At 49.8% G+C, this 19,979-nt stretch overlaps 1 protein-coding gene across 3 annotated transcripts in view; it reads right to left on the reverse strand.

The window, feature by feature from the left end:
* Positions 1-19,979, reverse strand: part of LOC144141173 (putative diacylglycerol O-acyltransferase Mb3761c) — a 396,293-nt gene that overhangs the window by 217,353 nt on the left and 158,961 nt on the right. For all 3 annotated transcript variants that reach the window (XM_077672730.1, XM_077672728.1, XM_077672729.1), the window contains one exon: positions 10,621-10,674. The gene's annotated coding sequence lies outside the window, so the exon portion shown is untranslated. The remainder of the gene's footprint in view (positions 1-10,620; positions 10,675-19,979) is intronic.

Raw genomic sequence — 19,979 nt, forward strand, 5'->3', positions numbered from 1 at the left:
TGATAACCACCGCATAACACTGGACGACGCATTTGTAAGTGTTGTAAGCACACGGTTTCAAACTATGCTAAAGCATGCAATAAGCAAAACACTCTGCAGGGTCCTGGTTGTTTGAAGGTTTTCCCAGTGACACACGGCCATATTTAAGGATGCCTCAAAACGAATTTTGCATATTAGAAGCCCCTTTTGAACGCGGCGTGGATATATGCGGCCAAACATGCGGTCAATTTGGCGAAATAATCTCACTCTTCCCCCGGCAGATTACAGGCAAAGTTTCGCACAATACTGTTCCTATTCTGGAAGTCACTAAAATTCTCAGGACCCTTCCACGCCGAATTACAAAGAATAGTTTACAAGTTTTCCTCCAGTTGTGTCAATCAATGTATCCGATCACCTGTGTTTGATACGATCTGGATAATTGTGTTCGATAAGAAGAGCCTATAATAAACGCAAAAAAACAAACGTATGGGTGGAAAATAACAGGGTTAAACACGACAAAGCTACAGCGGGGCGACAAAGTGTAGGGACCCGGATTACTTTCGACCGCTTGGGAATCTTTAACGTGCGCCGAAATCTGGACACGCCGGCGTTTCCGCTTTTCGCCTACATCTCAAAAGCAGCCACCGCGGCCGGGATCAGACCCGCGTCATTGGGTTGGGCAGCACAACGCCTTAGCCACTGAGCCACGCCGACTTATAAAGACGAATCGGTGAAGTATTAGCAGCATGGAGCCCGTCGAGCAGTATCTATGTAGTGCTGCTGGCCTTAGTCATTGACTGCGGATTTTAAAACGGGAAGGGCATTTCAGGTGGCGTTCGCTGAGATCGGACACGTTCCTCACCGCTCTGTCTTTCTCGCCCTGTGTGTTTACCGCAGGCACCCTGCCTGTTATGAACTGTTGTAATCGGTGACCAACCACCCCTGGCGCCGACTCATAAGGTTCGTCGTCCCCTGCATCCTCCTGCCGCTTCTCACGGCCGCTCGCCTTCTTCGGTCAAGCAAGTAGGCCTAGCACGCCGACAAAAACGGCGGCGGCAGCGCGCTGCCGCTGCGCTGCTGCCCCGCACGTGGACCCAGATTAGCAGTCAAGGCAGCTCCATCGTAGCGTCGAGCGCCCCTCCGCCGCCGCGTATCCAGCCCTGCCATGGCAACGATTTGAAAATGGACACATCAGAACCGCAAGTAAGTTCAGCTCCGGTCCCGCCATCCAACGCTGTTAAAAGGCCGCCCGGGTCTACAAGCACAGCGGAAAATGCAAAGCAGGACCAGACAAAACGATCCCGCCCGTCGCCTTTATCAACAACAGCTGCAATGCCACCTGAGGCATCGTCGTATAAGGTGGTCATCAAGTCCCGCGCTAACTTCGACATGTCTACAGTGCCCAGTCGGTTTATTCAAGCTGCAGTGGCCACATGCCTGAACGTCCCAGGTTTCCGTGGGTTTGCCGTGCACAAGCCCACTAATACGATTTCAGTGTGGGTTCCCTCCTTGGATTTGGCCACGAAGCTCCAGACCTTGAACAACATACAGGTCTCGCAGACAGACAGTGTACAGGTCCAGGCATACTTGGCCGCTGGAACTGACTTGAAGCGCTACGTGATATCAGGCGTAGACTATGGTGAGACACCTGAACAGCTTCGTCAGGAGCTCTCCTGCTCCACTCACGAAGTTGTTGCCGTCCGGTATATGGGGACAAGTCGCACCTGCCTCGTCACCCTGCGAGGTCCGCCTTCTCCTCCAGACCGTATAGTGTACTATGGATGCATATTGCGCCCTCGGCCATTCAAGCCATCTGTGGTATACTGCTAGTCGTGCTACAGGCAGGGGCACATGAAATCCTCCTGCCCTTATCCACCAAAAGAAAACCCTGAGGAGGCCACAACGTCGCAGACTTTTCGATGCGGCCTCTGCAAATCGAACGACCACGACATCACTTCCCGGAAGTGCCCTACTAAGCTGGAGGCCAACAAGAAAGTCCGCGAGCGCCGCTTGAAACGAAGTGAAAGGCATGCTGAAGCCCCAGTGCTCGAAAAGGTGCCGATTTACAACCGATACGCTGCTTTGACACCTTTAGAGGAGGACTTCCCCGAAGCAGAACCTGAACCGTCAACAATGATGACGTACAGTTCGGCAGTCAAGGTGTCACGTGCCAGACGTCGACGTTCGCCACCTGTGCAAGAGCAGCTACCAGTTACTGATTTAGATGAAGACTGCGAAATTGAAAGCAGGCTGGATACACTGGAAAAAGAAATTCAGCGGCTCAAAGAACGTCGTGCAATACTTCAGCGCCGGCGTGCGAGTACCCGCCTTACGGACACCCAAACCACGAACGTCTCTGTTCCTCCAGGTAATCAAGGGTGTACATCGAACACCATGTCTCCACGTGAATTGTTGTGTTTTGTCGTGCAACAACTCCAGACTTTCACCTCGGTTTTAATGGCTAACCTCCGCCAATGATGGTACCTGTTAATTCGGGCTCATCTGAGAGTATACTGCAGTGGAACTGCAGGGGCATAACTGGAAAGGTCGGAGAACTTCGCCAACGCCTTCTGTGCGGGAAGCTACGTGCATGGGCGCTACTACTTCAGGAAACTAATTTGTGGCGTATTCGTCTCCATCCATGTTGGACCGCCGGAGTCTTAGGCCTAATGTTCCCCCAGGAAAGGTAGCCGTCTACGCCCGCTCCAGCTATCCTCAGACCCGCATCGACCTGGCGCGATGGTGCACACTATGGCAAGAGGTCGTCGCTGTACTCGTTCGCCTCCCTCACACAGACGTAATCATAGTGTCGTACTATGCTCGCCCCTACAGTGGCCGTGCAGCCAGACTGAGCCTTGGCTGGGTATCACATCTACGTCAACGGCATCCCGGATGCCCAATTTTGGTCGCGGGGGATTTCAACGCGCCCCACGCTACATGGGGCTATGTCACCTCCAGTGCGCGTGGTAAATGTGTGTATGACACTTTTGTGGACGCCCAGTTTGTGCTACTAAATGACGTTTCAGTGCCCACACGTCGGTGTGAACGTCCACGCGATACTCCTCGCTCGCCTGACTTAGCTTGGTGGTTAGGAAGCGGCGCAGTGACGTGGATGTGTGAACCAGACTGTTGGGGCAGCGATCACCATCCTGTTCATCTCGGCCTTTCTCCCGGTCGTAGGGATCGCCTTCGAAGACTGTGTCGGGTGGTGGACTGGGACGTCTATCGATCGGCGTCAGCTACGATGGTCTCCAGCCCCTTACCTGACCCTTGTCCCAGGCTCCGTGCGGCTTTGGATGCAGAAACCCGCACTACCTGGGTGGAGGAATCCCGGCCGGCTCCAGACCTGCAGCTCTGCCGTCTGTGGGCCGCCCGCCGCCAAGCTGAACTTGCTTCAGTGAGGAACCCAACGTCAATCGACGCTCGGCTGAAGCTTCAATGCCTCACAGCAGCAGCACGTCGACATGAACGACGACTGACGCGCGGCCGCTGGCTAGACTGGTGCGCTTCGCTTGGCCCTTCGTCGTCGAATTCTTCAGTCTGGCGAACATTTCGAGCAATGGAACGCGGTCAACGCCCTCCAGATCCAGCGGCTAGTGCACTTCTAGCATCTGGGCAAGACCCGTCCACTTTCGTCTATACAGCCGCAAGTAGCTTCTTCCCCGCTTTTGACATCCAGTCAGCTCCCTTTACTGTGCAAAACAGCTTGCCGAATGGAGCCGGTTCGTTGCCTACGAGTGGAGACATAGCAGGGATGGAAGCTCCTTTCACAATGGCGGAACTCTTGGCCGCCATCGACCATGCCAAGCCCAGAACAGCACCGGGACCGGATGGCGTTCCTTACGAGCTCTTCAAGAACACTGAAGGTACCACTCTCGATGTATTACTTGAGGCTATAAACACAGCTTGGACTACCGCCATCATTCCGGATTCGTGGTGCCACGCGGAAATTGTTGTAGTTCCGAAGCAAGGCAAGACCCCAGACCAAATTTCTAACCTTCGGCCAATATCTCTTACATCGACGATATGCAAGCTGATGGAACGCATGCTAGCGACACGCCTTTCGTGGTGGCTGGAGCGATATTCGTGGTACCACCCTGGTCAAATTGGATTCAGGCCACAATTGGGTGTTGAAGATGGAATCGAGCATTTCTCCTCTATGGTCCTTATAGGAGGTCGCTCTCGTCGGATTCGAACGGTCCTGGCGATGGATATCAAGAAAGCATACGACAACGTCAGCCGCGAAGCTATTGTTGCGATCCTTGAGTGGCTCAAACTTCCAAGTCGTGTATGCACATTTGTGAACGCCTTTTTTCGGAACCGCACCTTCTCTGTTCGATTGGCCGGTAAAGCTACAGGCCATTTCACCTCGTATCGTGGGGTTCCACAGGGCTCAGTGCTGGCGCCAATATTATTTAATATCGCCTTGCTTCCCTTAGCCTGGCAGTTGGCGGGAATTCCGGACGCAAAGTACATAATGTACGCCGATGACATTACTGTATGGTCTGTGCACCCTGAAATCGATGTACAAGAAAGAGCACTACAAATGGCGTTAGACCCAACCAACTCCTGGTGCGCCAAGGTAGGGCTTGAACTTTCAAAAGAAAAAAACGGCATATATGTCAGTGGCTAATAACAACGGGCGCCGCCGACTTGGGAACCGACCTGTCCGGTTGTTTATTGATCAGCAACCATTACAAGAAGTTTTAAGTCTACGGGTGCTTGGCCTCGACGTTGCCTCGTCAGGATCTGCGGCTCCATGGGTGAAGGGGGCAAAGGAGAGTGCTGCACGCACAATCCACCTGATACGCAGAATAGCAACGAAGGCTGGCGGGTCGCGAACTAGAATTGCTCGCCTCCTGGTGCAGTCTATTTTACAACCCCGACTCGTGTATCAGGCCCAGTTCCACCATCTCACGATGAGGGACTGGGATCGCCTCGAAGCAATTAACCGAGATGCCATGTGGGTTGTTACTGGTCTGCCCCGAATGACCCCGGTTCCAACTCTACAGGCCGAGGCCCAGCTCAACACTATCGATGAGCTGGTACATCAACGCCGTTCTGCCCGCACCTGTAAGCTCTCGAACATCGGTGCAGCTGCTGCACTAGCCCATTACATGGGCTTTGTTGTAGCAGATACAGCTGTGAAAGGGTCGGAACTCCCTCCATGGCAGCGAGTACAGTTGACAGAAAACAAACCCATCGGTCGTCTCCGTCGCCCAGTCCCTCGCAAGGCCACGGCACAGGTCTCTGGTCTTCATTGTACAGACACCGACGCAATCATTGCGTATGTAGATGCCAGCGCTAAAAATGGCATGGTACACACCGCACTGGTGTGTCCCCAGCTACCGGAGGTTGACCAAACCTGTTCATATGCCGCCAATCCACTGCCACCCGTGTATCTTACTGAATTAGCTGCAATACACGATGGACTGGTCTCATTACTACCTTTTGTCAGGGCGGGGCCGTACTCACGACTAATCATCCGGACTGACTCTACGCAAGCCATACATGACATTCGTCGCGTGGCACAATCGACATCCTTTTCCGATGCCATTCATCGCTTGGCAAGAAGCACGGCGCTGCGGATACGCATCGAATGGGTGCCCCGCTCATCTGTGCCTGGCAATACGGAGGCAGACTCAGCTAGCCACCCGAGCACAGTCATGCGGCCACTACTACCTTTCCCCGAAGACGCTCGCGGGCACCTGGAACGACAAAAGGAAAATCTTCGGCGCACCACACGAGCACTCATACCACCGTGTGGTTCAAACCTCCCTGGCGACTTAACTCGCCGAGAGGAGGTTGCGCTGCGGAGATTACGCGTTGGGGTGGCCCTTACGCCGTCCGTGACTGCCTCCTGGCCATCGGAATACCGCGGCCCATACGGATCCACCTGTCCATTCTGCACCACTGCCATTGGGGACGTGAATGTGCAGCACCTGCTCTGGGCCTGCCCGGGATTGCATCAAGTTCGCCTGCGGCACCTTCGTGCAACCGGTCTCCACCCTGGCCGCCCTCCTGACCTGCAACGCTGGGTGCATGGACCGTGTCACCGACAACTCCTGAACTTTATACACGAAACTAACTTGTTCGTGTTTCTGTAAGCGCCTATATCTATTATGCCGCAGGGCAAACTTTCGAATTAAAAAAAAAAAACGGGAAGCAAGCCCCAACTACACGATTTAGGCTCAACTGCGGCGAACAATAGAAATTCTGCAACAGAAATTCTGGTCGAGAAGGTTGCAGTGCAGATAAAAGATGTATTTGCAGCAATCCTTCCAGTGAATGTCAGATGATGGCTAGTTGGCCGATTCGTCAATGGCGGAACATAAGTACGTTCGCCCGTACGTGACCACAACTTACAGATATTACACTAACGTCATGCGGTTAGACGGAGCCGGCGTTATCTTATCGCTTTTGGTTCCTCTGGTATAAATTATCACATGACTGCCATCACTGCGATGCTTTCCCTCTGCAGCAACCTTTTTCGTTACCTACACCGCAACATACGTGTGCCTGCTAAGAAGCCAGCTTTACGGGCAAGTCGCGCGGCCGTGGCACGGCCACGGTGAGCATGTTCGCTCCTTCTACAGGACATTCAGCAAGAAACGAAACCTCCGAGTTTCACGAAGCACCACTTTCGTTTTGCCGAAAATATGGATTTCAAAGCCTGATTTATAATATAGGTTTAGTGCCGTCCCTGTTGTTAAATGAAGCTGGATTCTCCATTATTCTTGTTGGCTAGTAGGCTCGAGGAAGATGGCGTTTACGACTGAGTTAGTGACAGGCAGTGCGGCTGAAACAGGTACAAAACTGGCCAGGGTATTTTGAAAAAACAGCTACAGCGCGAACAGAAACAAGGACACAGAAAGACGGCGGCACTAGCGTCGACTTCCAACTGAATTGAATGAGAGAAACATCGCACCTTTTATACTTACCCTTCATGTTAACATCAGTAAAAAAATAAATAAAAGATAGAACAACAACAACGAAAAAGAAAAATGTAAACCCATGATAGCACACCACCAAATCAACACGCGTTCACGCACTTGGCACAATCTACACGGACACCACGTTAAGCCACGTCGTTGTGTGTCCTTGTTTCTACTCATGCTAGACCTGTTCTTTAAAAATGAACAACCAACTCGTCCAACAGCACACTTTTTTCTCCATCTCCCTTCCAGTTCCTTATATGCGGTGTTCCAATAATGAAATATAGTCACGTATCTTACCCGCATCCGACCTTATCCTATGATATGGGCAAATAGAACATTCACCGACTCCCCGCGAACAGCAGGAACTTGCCCGAGAAGACTCCTTTACGTGACCTCCCTCCCGTAGCTTCCTTCTTGTCTTCTCCCCATCGGCTCAATCGATAGCGACCGCTCACCGGGAGCCGCTCTCCTCCGGCCTGATTGGTCACGCACAGGACCAATCAGACGGCGAAACGGGATCAGTGAGGAGATCCCCTCGAGACACGTCCACGGGGACGCGCGTAATCGCGTTATCGCCGATAGAGCACTCTCCGTCTGACAGGCCGGGCGGCCGAGAAACGACCAGCGCGGCGCTTCTCCGGCCACTAGACACCTAGAGCGCAGACATCGGTGCGGGCTGGGATTTCAATCCTCGAACAGCAAGATTCACACTGGCAGCAGCCGCGTGTGCAAACAATGCCCCATTAGATTACGACAGCAGGCCCTTTCAGCACTTCTCAGCTGTGCGATATATATATATATATATATATATATATAAGCAGTAAAAGAAACTTCTCGAGGAGCCAGAAGAAATACTTGAGAAAATGGTAGACGCACGATTAAAAACAAAAACAGTGGTTTACTGACGTTTCGACTGGAGGACCAGTCTTCATCTTGACTGGTCCTCCAGTCGAAACGTCAGTAAACCACTGTTTTTGTTTTTAATCGTGCGTCTACCATTTTCTCAAGTATATATATATATATATATATATATATATCGTGAATGCGACTCAACGATGCTGATCTCTAGATAAACTGCTGACGTCAGGGCTGGCCTTCTGCTATCGCTGAATTCAGGGTTTTGTACACGGCTTACGTCTCACAGGACGCGGGACCCGATCTCAGCAACAGCGACATGTGCGATGGCGCGTGAGATTAAAAAACATGGTAATTTCTTTATTAGAAGTGGGAATAAGGTTACCGCACGAGATGCAAGACACAGGCTACAGGAGCATATTGCTGTGGACCGAAACAATATTTCTAGCGATCGTCACACAGAAAAAAAGAATCTGCAGCGTTGTTGCTATTCGGAGGGCCTGAAGTAAAAAAAGGAACGAACACGTTTCTTCTGCTGTTAGCCCGCTGGGGTAGCGAGGGGAAAATGCGGTTGAGAAGAAACAAGCGTGGTTAGGTTAGCACGAGGTACCGGCAGCAGAGAAATATGCCAGAGCGTGATTCCAAATATGAATGCCCTGCTGCCCCAGTTCCCTTCGGTCAGTTTTGATAGAAAAGATGGATATGTCTGAGATACTGGGATCGTAACTAGGGCTCCAAGAAGTATGCGCCTCTGATTTAGAGACCACATGTGCCTATCAGCCGGAAGAGATGTTGGATTCCCCGGTTCATCCTTCGCACTAAGATGCAGTAGGCACTGCATTGCGAATTTCACTGGCCCTTGTTTTGCGATGGGGAAAGCGTCGAATTCATTTTACTGCTCGAATCGCTGCTCGTCGTCCGGTACTGCTTTCGCATTCGAAGGACGCAAGCAGATTTCGGTTTCCGCGAGAGATTTCTGAATCATTGCTTGCTGGAGCCAAGGTATGATTAGCCTCCTGTGACCGGCACAATCTTGGTAATTTTCAGTATCACAGATTATCGGTAGCCTTCGCGTGCCTTCGTATGGTAGCCTTCGCGTGCCTTCATATGTCCCGGCATATCATCATCATCATCAACTTATACGCCCTAACAGGAGGACGAGTGCTGCATAGTAACGAGTGTAATGCTAGCCCTAATCTCGTAAAAGCGACACTGAGTGGATGGCGGATGATGATGAATCTACCCATAAAATAGAGTTATTATTCACCAAGCTATAATGTGTACCGTAACCATTATTTATTTTTTAACGGAGAAGCAGTGGGTGATGATTATTATACAACTGCCCTTCGCAAACAGTTTACTGCGAGGAGTATATACAGCCCGTTCAGACTGCGAGCGATTCCTCCACGGGTGACTTATTTCGAAGCGAGTTATTAAAAGCTGAGCTGTTTAGGGGCTTGAAATAACCTGTGATGATGCCCGTCACGTCTGGCGAAGGTACCCCGCTGGGCTGACAGATAGCGCCACCGCCTCGACGGCCATCCAGTGCAATATCTCGGCAAGCGGCGCACTTCCACCTTCCTGTATATGCATACGGTTGAACCTCGTTATAAAGAACACTGATATAGCGAATTATCTGCTATAGTGAACGAAATCCTAACTTTGGTCGGTCACGCTTTATTTCAGTGACACACTCTTTTATAACGAAACTGAAACCGCGCGAAATATAGGATATAACGAAGAAATACTTGACCACGAAGCTGAGAAGCTACTCGGATAAACCATCTGGCATCCGAAACTGCAGAAGTATAAAGGCCCTTTTATTCATGGACACTGGGGAAAACTCCGTCCTGCTCAGTGCGGTCCAGATGAAGATCACATCCTTCAAATAAATAGAGACGCGGGCCTGTTTTGTCAAGTGAACTATATTCTGTTGTAATTTCACGCACTACATGGTTCACAGTGGGTTAGAAGTCTATAAAATGCATTTGTGTATCAAGTATTTTTGCGCGAGCCAGACTATCGATTTGTTAGAGCTCATTTGTACTTCTACTGTTACAACAAATATCGGATATAACAAACTAAGTTGCTCTCCCGATGCTACTTCGTTGTAATGAGGTTCGACTGTATATGCAACGACAAACTACCAGACCTCCGTGGGAGAGCTTCGAGTACCAACATACAGCGGCGAGCGGCGTTGTGAGTGACTCCCCCTCCGCTGTTTCAGCAGATTTCACAGGCGTGGAACTGGCTTTCATTTTTCAAATGTAGCAGATCTTGAAGCCCTGAGTACTGGGTGCCCGCGCCAAATTTTCATCCCCTGTTTTTGGTGCTGCGAAAAGCTACTAGCGCCATCTATACGCCTTCGTTAAAAGTGACCCCGAGCACGAAGTCATGTTTCGGCAAAAACTTTTCAATGTACTGTCAACGGTAGCGCGGTTCATACGTCAGCGCTGCTTAGTGCACACGTAACCTTGGGAAGAGTTAAACAAACACTAAGCAAACAAAAATTACATTGTACTGCAAATCTTCGTTATAACAAAGTGCCATTTTCGAAATGCTACCTTATTCGAAGTATTTCACAGTTCCCGCGCCAGTGCAATGACAGCAGACAAACTCCGGGTATAACGAAGTATTGTTTATTACGAAGCCAAACGAAGACTTCGATATATGGTTTACTGTGTGTTTAAAAAAGCATTTACATGCCATTAGTAGGCATATCAATATAATTAAAAAAGCTTGAGTTGAAAACCGGCGTCCAGCTTACGCGAGATTAAAAACACAAAAAAAACACACGCTGCCTGGCGCTGGCGCGAGCGGCGTCGAACAAAACAGAAATGAAACTTACAGTTGCTTGCGGCTGATTCCAACGGCACAGATGCGGCCACCTCCACGTGGTCACCTGAAAAGAAAGAGCGAGGAAGACGATTTACCTAAGAGTGCTGAACACATGACAACTCGCCAGTAGAGAGTCTCGGCCTAAATATTAAGTACGCAGTAGATCTTCCGGCGTCATGCACCCAAACCGAGGCTTCAAAAAGATCACTGCTCCCCCTGGTCGGGATCGGACCAGCGTCCCTCACGTTACGAAGCCGATGTCAATCCCATCCCGCCACAAAGGCACACGCTACTCATATGCAAAGTGTTTGGGGTGATCCTTGCGCTCCGCTCTTGCCGCGGGGGTTGCCTTTTCTAGGACGTAAATAAATACAGATTAATAGAAAAAAATTGTCTCCAATCCACGCTGTGAAGGCGAAAGAAAAGCAAAGCTTCAAACGACATTCACAACAACTGCCCATGCGACGTCACTCGGCTCTACAAAGAGTGAAACCAGAGATTCTGCCAGCCGTTACCTGGAATTCGCGGGGGCGGAGTCCCGAGCGCAGCACCAGCGTCGGCCACGGCCGGGCTAGAGCGGCGGACGCCGCTCTAGCCCGGTCTGGCGGACGCGCGCGCCTTTGTTGCCCGGTTGTACGCAATTATCAAGCACTCGTCCGGCCCCCGGCGAAATCTGAAAAGCGGTCATCGACCGCACAGTAATTCCACGAAATTGTGAGGAGCAACTATTGTGTTTTCACGTTACTCCATGGCCACTTGAATTGTCGGTCAGGAGTGGAAGATTAAACTCCTTTGCATGGGCAAGCCGAGATTTCGAGCCCTAGCGGCCGCCAAATGTGGCCCCTAAATTACGCTAATTTGTTACGCACGAACGCCGGCACGCGTATCCACCGTCACTCTTATAACGGCTCGTTCTTATAAAACGGGGAATGAACTCTAAAATGGAGAAAGATGAGTGACCAGCGCCGTCAGATTCGCCGCTTCTGCGAGAAACAGTGCCGAGTCCTCACTGCCCTTTCTGACAACTGCGACTCACTGAAAGGGGCCATTAAGACACACCCAAAATTCCCGGGTCTGAAACCTGAGGAGGGGCGAAGTATGCAGTGTATAAGTGTATTATTGCCGCCTTGGAGTTTTAGATGTGACGCATCTCTTTAACTCGCCTTGTCCCGCGTCGTTGTCGCGGCGTAGTCCGCATCCTCGGCGCGGCAGCTGTGCGCTCCGCCGCTCTCACCGCAGCGCCATCTGTGCATCAGCGCGGTCAGCTCGCTCCCGTCGCCATGCCAGCTGTGCGTTAGCGCGCAGCATGCGCTCGCGCTTGCGTTCGGTTAACACATGCGCATGCACTGCTATGCGCTGCTATGCGCTGCTCTCTCTCATTCCGCTGCATATAAACGCGGTAAGTGCGCCGCTCCGCTCAGTCGTTCCGTCGCCGGCGCTCCGATGACATCGTCCGATGATGTGAATAACGCAACGGCAACCCCCGATGCGTCGCATCTACCCCATGGTTCCCCTCGCGGGAAGATGGTGTAAATTTTTGTCGACGTAGATGAAACCGCTGGGGGGTAGAAGTATACAGCTTTGCTGTAAAAGTCTCTTGTCTTTCAACCCCGAAGCGCGAGGCGTAAACGAGCGTCCCAGTGTTTTAGTACCATGTCTACATGAGACGTTAGCGACGACGACGACAGGAGACGCCGACAGCCCGAGCCCCTAAGGGGCGTCGTTCCTACACAAATTTGTTTAATTTGAAAGTACTGGGGCTCAGTACCTCACTCAGCAACACTCCAGCCATTCCAACAGAAAAAAAACACAAGAAGTATTGAACAATTTCTAAATTTAGCGCTACAATGACGTGTTATGGTGAGGAGTGACGTCATATGGGCCAGCACTAAAAACATAACTTTCAGTGTGCTAACTGAACGTTAGTATTCAAGTAATGCAATCAAGCAGAACTAGGGACCCCACTATTACCGTCCCGTCATGTGTCTTAGCGGTGGGTTAGTTAGGCGGCCGCCAATCGCTCAAACGAGATTATGTGACCCCATAGAAAAGTTACCGGAAGGTGGCTCGGCAGTCACCACTGCTTCATACGCTTTCTTTACTGTCTCCATTATTTGTTCGGAGTTTGCGATCAAATTGGATCATTGCTATTGGGACAAAGCAGGCTTTCTAATCACCCAAACTTGTATTTACTATTTGAAGTCAGAAGCTTATTTGGACCAGTGAACGCGTGCGCATATGCGTGTCCGTTCTTGTGTTAGCGGGTCTAACCAGCCCTGTCGCCACAAGGTGCTCGAACAAGGAGGATAACAAGGAACTCCCGTTCGCAATTAGTCTGACCACGAATAAAGCAAAACATAAATGGCGCAGGGCGGTGTCGTTCGAGAGACAGCGTAATTCTCTCCATACGTTCCCGCCGTCGCCAGGTTACCGTTTTTTATACGTGGTGTAAATTCATCCCCTCCGTGACTCCCTGCCTTGCAACGATATGCTACATTATGGTCAATCCCTTTGAAAGAAGCAATGAGACGGACAGAGAGAGAGAGAGAGAGAGAGAGAGAGAGAGAGAGAGAGAGAGAGAGAATGAACATCTTTGCTGAGAACTGTACGAACGGTTTCCTTGTAGTCCAAGATGAACAAAACAGTTTATTGCCTACCAAGCGGTGCTCGAAGAAAGCGTAAAATCACTTGACGGAGTCCAAGCCCCGGTTGCTGCAGAAGGGGTTGCGGAAAATCGGTGTTGTGGCATCATTCACGCTTGCTCAGCATTAACTCTTGTGAGCTTCTTTCAGCTCAACATCGCTGCACCTATATAATAATGCCATGGGCGAAGTAGTGATTTATCAAGAAAGGCAAAGAGTGTCTAATTATCTGGCGGCAAAAAGGTCAAATGCGTAAAAGGTACAGTCCATAATTCCTGTGAACGCGCTGGGTATTTGTATGACCTTTTTCTGTTTGGTTCGCCAATGATTTGACGAAACAGCGACTTCAGGAAGGTTTATGAAGATACCTCAAGCCCGGGCCGCGCCAGCTGCACTCTCGACCAGCCGACTATCGTCATCGAGGACGGGGGAGTTTGGAGTGGGGCTCTGTCATAGCCGCACACTATGCCACAGAAGGTTCCAGGGTCCTGTAGAATACTAGGGGAAGCGGGTACGAGATAAAAATTACGCCGACCTCCCCTCACGGGAACCCTGGTGTGATGCGATGCTGAGGGGGGTTCAAGCGCAACGGAGAGCAACCGTCGACCGAAAGGCCGCCGGAGAGCGGCACACCGGTTATATGCGCAGCGCGCCCGAATGAGAGGAGACCGCGGATAGAGAGTGTACTGCACATGCGCAGCACCGCGCGCAGCGCCACCCACCGGCGGAGTGAGAGCGCGCTGGGCCGCACACCCGCAGTTGTTGAGAGAGAGTGTTCCCTCTGACCTGGGCACGCGCCGGCGCCAGTGCGTCTGCCGCGGCTATGACGCAACACAATCCAACACAATCCAATTTAATCCAATCCAATCCAAGCCAAGCCAAGCCAATCGAATCCAATCCAATGCCCCTCGCGAGAGAGTGTTCGCTATCGGAGAGGAGAGGGGGTGAGCGGAGGGGAGTGCGGACGCCGACGACGACGACGGGCGCACGCAGGAAGGACAGGGCCGCCGACAAGAGATGCTTTCAGCGTCGCATCTAAAATGTGACTTCGGGTAGAGTGAGGTAAAGTTGATATTTGAAAAAAAACTGGTGATCGCCGACCAAAGGTTTAGTTAAAAAAAAAGAAACATCCCCCTCGCGAGGGGCACGATCAAATGCAGAGCATTTCCGCGGGGGGCGCGCCTGCAAGTCGTATGGATTACGTATTGGTTGTTGTTGTTGTAATTGTTGTCTTCCAGCGTAGACATTGTCGATGAAGTCGATGGTGAAACGTGCCGTGAACCCCCTGCCGCGGCTAGGACGCAACGTGGAGCGGCTATGACGCAACGTGGAGCGGCTATGACGCAACGTGGCGTGGCTATGACGTAACACAATCCAACACAATCCCACACAATTTACTTTAATCCAATCCAATCCAATCCAAATCCAAACCAATCTAAGCCAAGCCAAGCCAAGCCAAGCCAAGCCAATCCAATCGAATCCAATCCAATGCCCCTCGCGAGATAGTGTTATAGCGCCGAAATCGTGCCACCACACGAACGCGTGATGTTGACGTCACGATCACGCCACAGATGTTAGCGACCTAAGCGCGCGCGAACGACATATGTGGTTTAAGCGCGAATCGACCGCAGCGAGAGAGCGTGATGCGAGCGCCCCTAGCTGTTCTTGCGCGCGAACCGACTGTTGCTCAGCGCGAACCCAACGCGGCGAGAGAGGGTGTTGCGCAAGTCCCCACCTGTTGTGCGCCCGAACCGAACGCGGCGAGAGAGGGTGTTGCGAGCGGAGAGAAGGCAAGGAGGACGCGGGGGAGAGGGCGCACCTGTGGCCGACGGTTGAGTGAGTCAAGGATATAAGGCGCGTTCGTAACCTTCCGTTCTGTGTCGGCTTTGTGGCCCAGTTGGTAGAGCACCATGTACCTTGAGTTCCGCCCGCAGAGTCGTGGGATCGACACCTGGCGCCCGTAAGTATTATTTTTTTATATAGTGTAGGGGGAGCGATGCGGACTACGGACGTCAACGCGGGTGACATCGTGAGTTACTGAAATGCTCTGCATTTAAAAGGCTAGAAGACGTTTCGGCTTCTATACGGAAGCCTTAAGCACCAGTTTCTTTAACTATGAATCTTTTACCCGACCAGACGAGATTTCGTCAACCCTTAGATTTCAGTGTGGGAAAGTGTTTGGTCTGGAGGGCGCGGAGGAGTAGCTACTGCTCGCTGGTGAGTAATGCGGCCAGTTGAAGATTTATTCCTCTGGACAGTAATGTTACATGGCGGCAAGACGAAAACGACAGGAACCACGATTGATGGTGATTTTTTTACAAAGAGTTGCAATGCAAGAGTTGCATGCGGCCATTGCAGCACGACAAACGAGTGCGTCCATCCCCCGCGTCCCAGTCTTCGTTGGTGGACACGCATTTCGTTAAATCAATTTGTGATTTCGTCATACGCGATTCCTGGGTTAATGCGTTCGGGCTGGCTCTTAGCATGAATTTTTTCGAACTTCATTCACAAGATTCAGGTATAGCTTTTGCCACGCGAACGGTAAACAAATTCGCTTGTCTGGATGATGTAACAGATACGATAAATGCCTCCAAGCGTTCTAAATGGTTCGGAAGTCCATAGGAGTAAATCCTCGCGTTTCGCATCATATATAACGAACTTTCCCAACGGTCATGAGAGAACCGTAAGTGGATTGAAACGCCATACCCACGGGGCAGGCTTTGGGTTTGGCTAAATAATATGCAGCGTGTATCGGGCCGCATCTTATGCGGAAAAATAGACGACCTAAGCTGGGGAGATATTTCGAAGTCTGGAGCACGGCTTGTCTGGGATTGTTCTGATTGGTGCCCGTCCATGCATGTGCGGAGCAAGCAAAGGACGCGTTGATATAATTCGATTCAGCCTGTCAAAGAAAACTGCTGCTGCGTTTTAATTGAATCTTCCCATTCGTTTTTTAGCAGTCCCTTCAGATCCGGTATTTAAAAGCTTCGAAATGCGATTTGGACGCACATCCTCCGTGAACCATGAAGGCGACACAGTGAGCCGAGTACTGCTGCTATTGTATCTACAGCCGCCCTCGTGACTAAGCCTAACTTAATTTAGATAAACTCACAGATAGTTTCTACTCATGCATGCAACCAAGTGGACTCATCGCGAGATATATTTGGAAAGAACCCAGCGTTCAAGAAAAAACCGATCATAGAACTTATAATGCTTGGGCAGGTATACAGTAGTGCACTTCAAGGAATTGGTTCTTAAAAGCACTCTAAACTTCAAGCCTCTCACCTCATCAAAATCCGCGTTTCTTATTTCTCGCCCTACAGCAAGCACTTACGTTGGACAAAAAAAAAAAAAAAAACGCAGGTTTACTGACCTCTCTTTTACCTCCTATAGAACCATGAAGCACAGCTCTCTTTCTTAGTGTTGTATCTTTGCAAATGCTGCGCCTTTTCGATACAGCACAGTAGTAGACCAAAATAAAACTAACTTGTTACAAGTTTGCTGCCTCCAAGAACGAGTGACTACTTGATGCTATTTCTACGTCAAAATATACTCTGCAGTGGGTACGGTACGGCACGGATGTTTAAATGTAATAAAAATAACAAACGGTGCGACTACTCAGCGTTTCAACCCCTCCCGCCAGAAAAATGGCAACGGCTAAAAAGAAACTTGTGGACTCGATTGCTTACTTTACTCTCCACTTCAGCTTCCGACACAGGTAGTTTCGAGTGCAGCTTTGGAAGGCCTATTTTCGTCGAAACGATTTTATTTCAAAACAAGCGCGACGTAGTGAAAAATCATTTTAATGTACACAAGTCTGCGCTCAATAGCCCGAAGCATGTAAGCGTTTTGGACAGCATTAGGTAAAGTACGAGGTTTCCTCCGGCCAATCCTCCGCGAAACCTTCTGAATACCTTCCTCGGGTGTACTCCTTTCAAGCACGTTTATTCAGTTTTCGCAGGATGTATTCCCACATGTAATATTTTTTTTTCCGATGTTTCTTCCTCTTCTCTCCTCCTCCCCTTCTTGAAAAGTGCCTTTCAGCTGGACTCACTCAACGTTTCTTTCTTCCACCAGTATGCACCGCGAAAGGTATTACAATCCTTGGACGTCACGTAACGGCGTTCAGCTATTAAGCACCCTAGAAGATGCATTATCCCCCAAACCCTGCGTCGCTTTTGTTGCGTATTTTCAAGGGCTAACATCCAATTCTTTCGCCGCACCAACAGAAAGGACGTTGACTAATGTCGGCGATGCACCCGCTGGGTCGTCTTATAGGCTTACTAGAACACCGGAAAGTTTAAGAACGGGGGGAACAGGATGACCTTTTTGATTGATCATTTGGGTGACTTGACGTGCGTACAGCAGTAATATAATAAACACATGTTTTATGGTAACTAAATGCAATGACTTTCCGCTTTTATTCACCACATACAAAAAGCATTTAAATTATTAAAAACGAAAGGACAAACCTGTGGCTTCTATACGCTCGTAGATGCGTAAACACGATTCCGTGTTTGGAGTGCTTGGTCTTGCGACAACCTGGTTTGCTTAGATGCTTCTTCGTGTTCCGGCGAGACACTCCCATTCGCTTGATATATGCGTCTTTCGAGTCACTTTAGTTTTCGCTTGATAAATCTTCAGATGATGCCCGGACACGAGGACGGGAGCTCCCAACTGGCAGGCATCCTTTTGTACACGGAAATCCTCCAAAACGCTCCTGCTCTGGCGCTCGGCCGCTGACGTCACTCTCTCCTACTGCGCAGGCGCGTGACCCCATTTTGGAGCCGTCGCCCATTACGATAAACAGACCCGACGGGTTCTAGCGTCCTATACTTAAGAGTAAAAAATATTTGAGCACGCCTTTCAACGTTCGTGGGCTGACATGCGTTCAAAGCGGTAGTTGCCGACAACGTCGCTGCCAGCGTCACTGCCGCGTCCGGTCCCTCTGCATCTCCCGGGCTATCAACGGAGACACGCTGGCAAGGTAGCGCCTTCAGCGGGTTCCTCCAGCGACTTTTCATGCCTCGGAGATTTCGTAGCAAGCCGAGGACCGGCTATGCAGGAGCGCAAGTTCACCGATTTACGTAACGAGTCTGCCCTGCAAGCTCAAGGCCTGAGAAGATCCGAAGACAAGTGCAAAGCGATAGCTCAGCACGCTTCCTAGGATTGCTGGCACGTTTGAAAAGTCCACGTATAGACCGAGGAAGCCTCACGCAAGGTGTAATACAACAGATCTCCTAAGGTCATTTTCTTGGCCTGCAGGAGTTGGGTTTGGCTGCCTCTTTGATACCTGCACAAATAGCGCATTTTAAAGCGAAAGCTTTCTTAGTAGGGCCGACGGCGCCCTGTAAAAGCTATTGCATTTCCTTATGGACCGTTTGGTGGATCAAAAAGTTCTGATAAGATCTCTGGACAGGCGGCTCGTGCGTGAAACAGGAATTCCCTTGCGTCAAAACTGCTATTTGAAGATAGCGAAAAAGTAATGGTTCTAGATAACACAACACACGCATCAATACACGCATCGATCATGAAGAATGAGTACAATGGTATACCTTTATCTCATACACCACGTATGGGTATACCTTTACGGCAACAGGTTTTCGTCAATTTCAGAGGCGAATCTATTGAACAAGTTAGTTCACACAAATTCCTTCGCATTGTGTTCAATGAAAATTTAAGTTGGTCTCCACATATTGAAAAACTTCGAACGGACATATCCCGGTGCATTGGTATTATTTACAAGATTAAATATTTACTACCAGCTTGGTTCAAAAGGCAACTGTACTACAGTCTAGTACATTCTCGCCTTAACTACTGCCTTCTAGTGTGGGGTTCAACAGGAAAAACAAACATAGAAAACCTATACCGGCTCCAAAAAAAAAGTCTTACGCGTAATTGACAACGCACCCTACATCAGTCACAGTTCTCCATTATTTAAGAAACATCAGGTATTGACAATTATGAACATTCTAAATAAAAAAACTCTAACTATTTATCCCCACATAAGGACTGACCCTAATGACTTTGACAGAAAACACACGTCACAAAAGACATGAATACGAGTTTAGGCAGGTAATATACACAAAGCCAAAAACTCGCACAAACTACGGGCACCAGAAATTGAGCTACCAGATTCCCAGCGTTCTAAACAGTCACCCCGCAATTTTTACCATGGCACAAGATGCGAAATCTGAACAAGGATGTAAAAAGAAATTAGACATGTACCTTTTGGAATTACAGTAAAAAACGTGTATTTTAACTTTTTGTTTCTTTCAGAAAACCTAGAGGTAATTTTTTTTCCCTCTATAAAATCTTGTACTGTAATTATTGTTTATTTATGAAAACTGAGAACTGTTTTTTGTTCTTTCTTGCTGTGAATTCTTGAATTCTACTTATTGTTTCCTGAAATCTGAGAGCTGGTGTGTATGTTTTTTTTTCTAGTGGAATTTTCATTGTAATTATTGTGTCTTTCTGAAAACTAAAAAGCTGATTTTGTATGTGTTTATTGTGTGCACTCTTCTGTTATTTTTTATTCTCACAAAGGACGTGCCATTTCCCGCAGAGTCGTGCCGAAACGGGAGGGAGGGCAGGAGGGCGTCACCTTGTCAGGCTTTTTTTTTTTAGATGCGACTGTATCTCATTCACTCGCCTTGTCCCTCCATACGACGTTGTTGTTGTCCGTCCACACCCCTCCCCCATTCTCCTCGCCGCGCGAGCTGCGCTC

The sequence above is a fragment of the Haemaphysalis longicornis genome, unplaced genomic scaffold (genome assembly GCF_048455015.1).
Source record: "Haemaphysalis longicornis isolate Haplotype H1 unplaced genomic scaffold, Haemaphysalis longicornis Haplotype H1 scaffold_6, whole genome shotgun sequence".
Taxonomy (NCBI): domain Eukaryota; kingdom Metazoa; phylum Arthropoda; class Arachnida; order Ixodida; family Ixodidae; genus Haemaphysalis; species Haemaphysalis longicornis.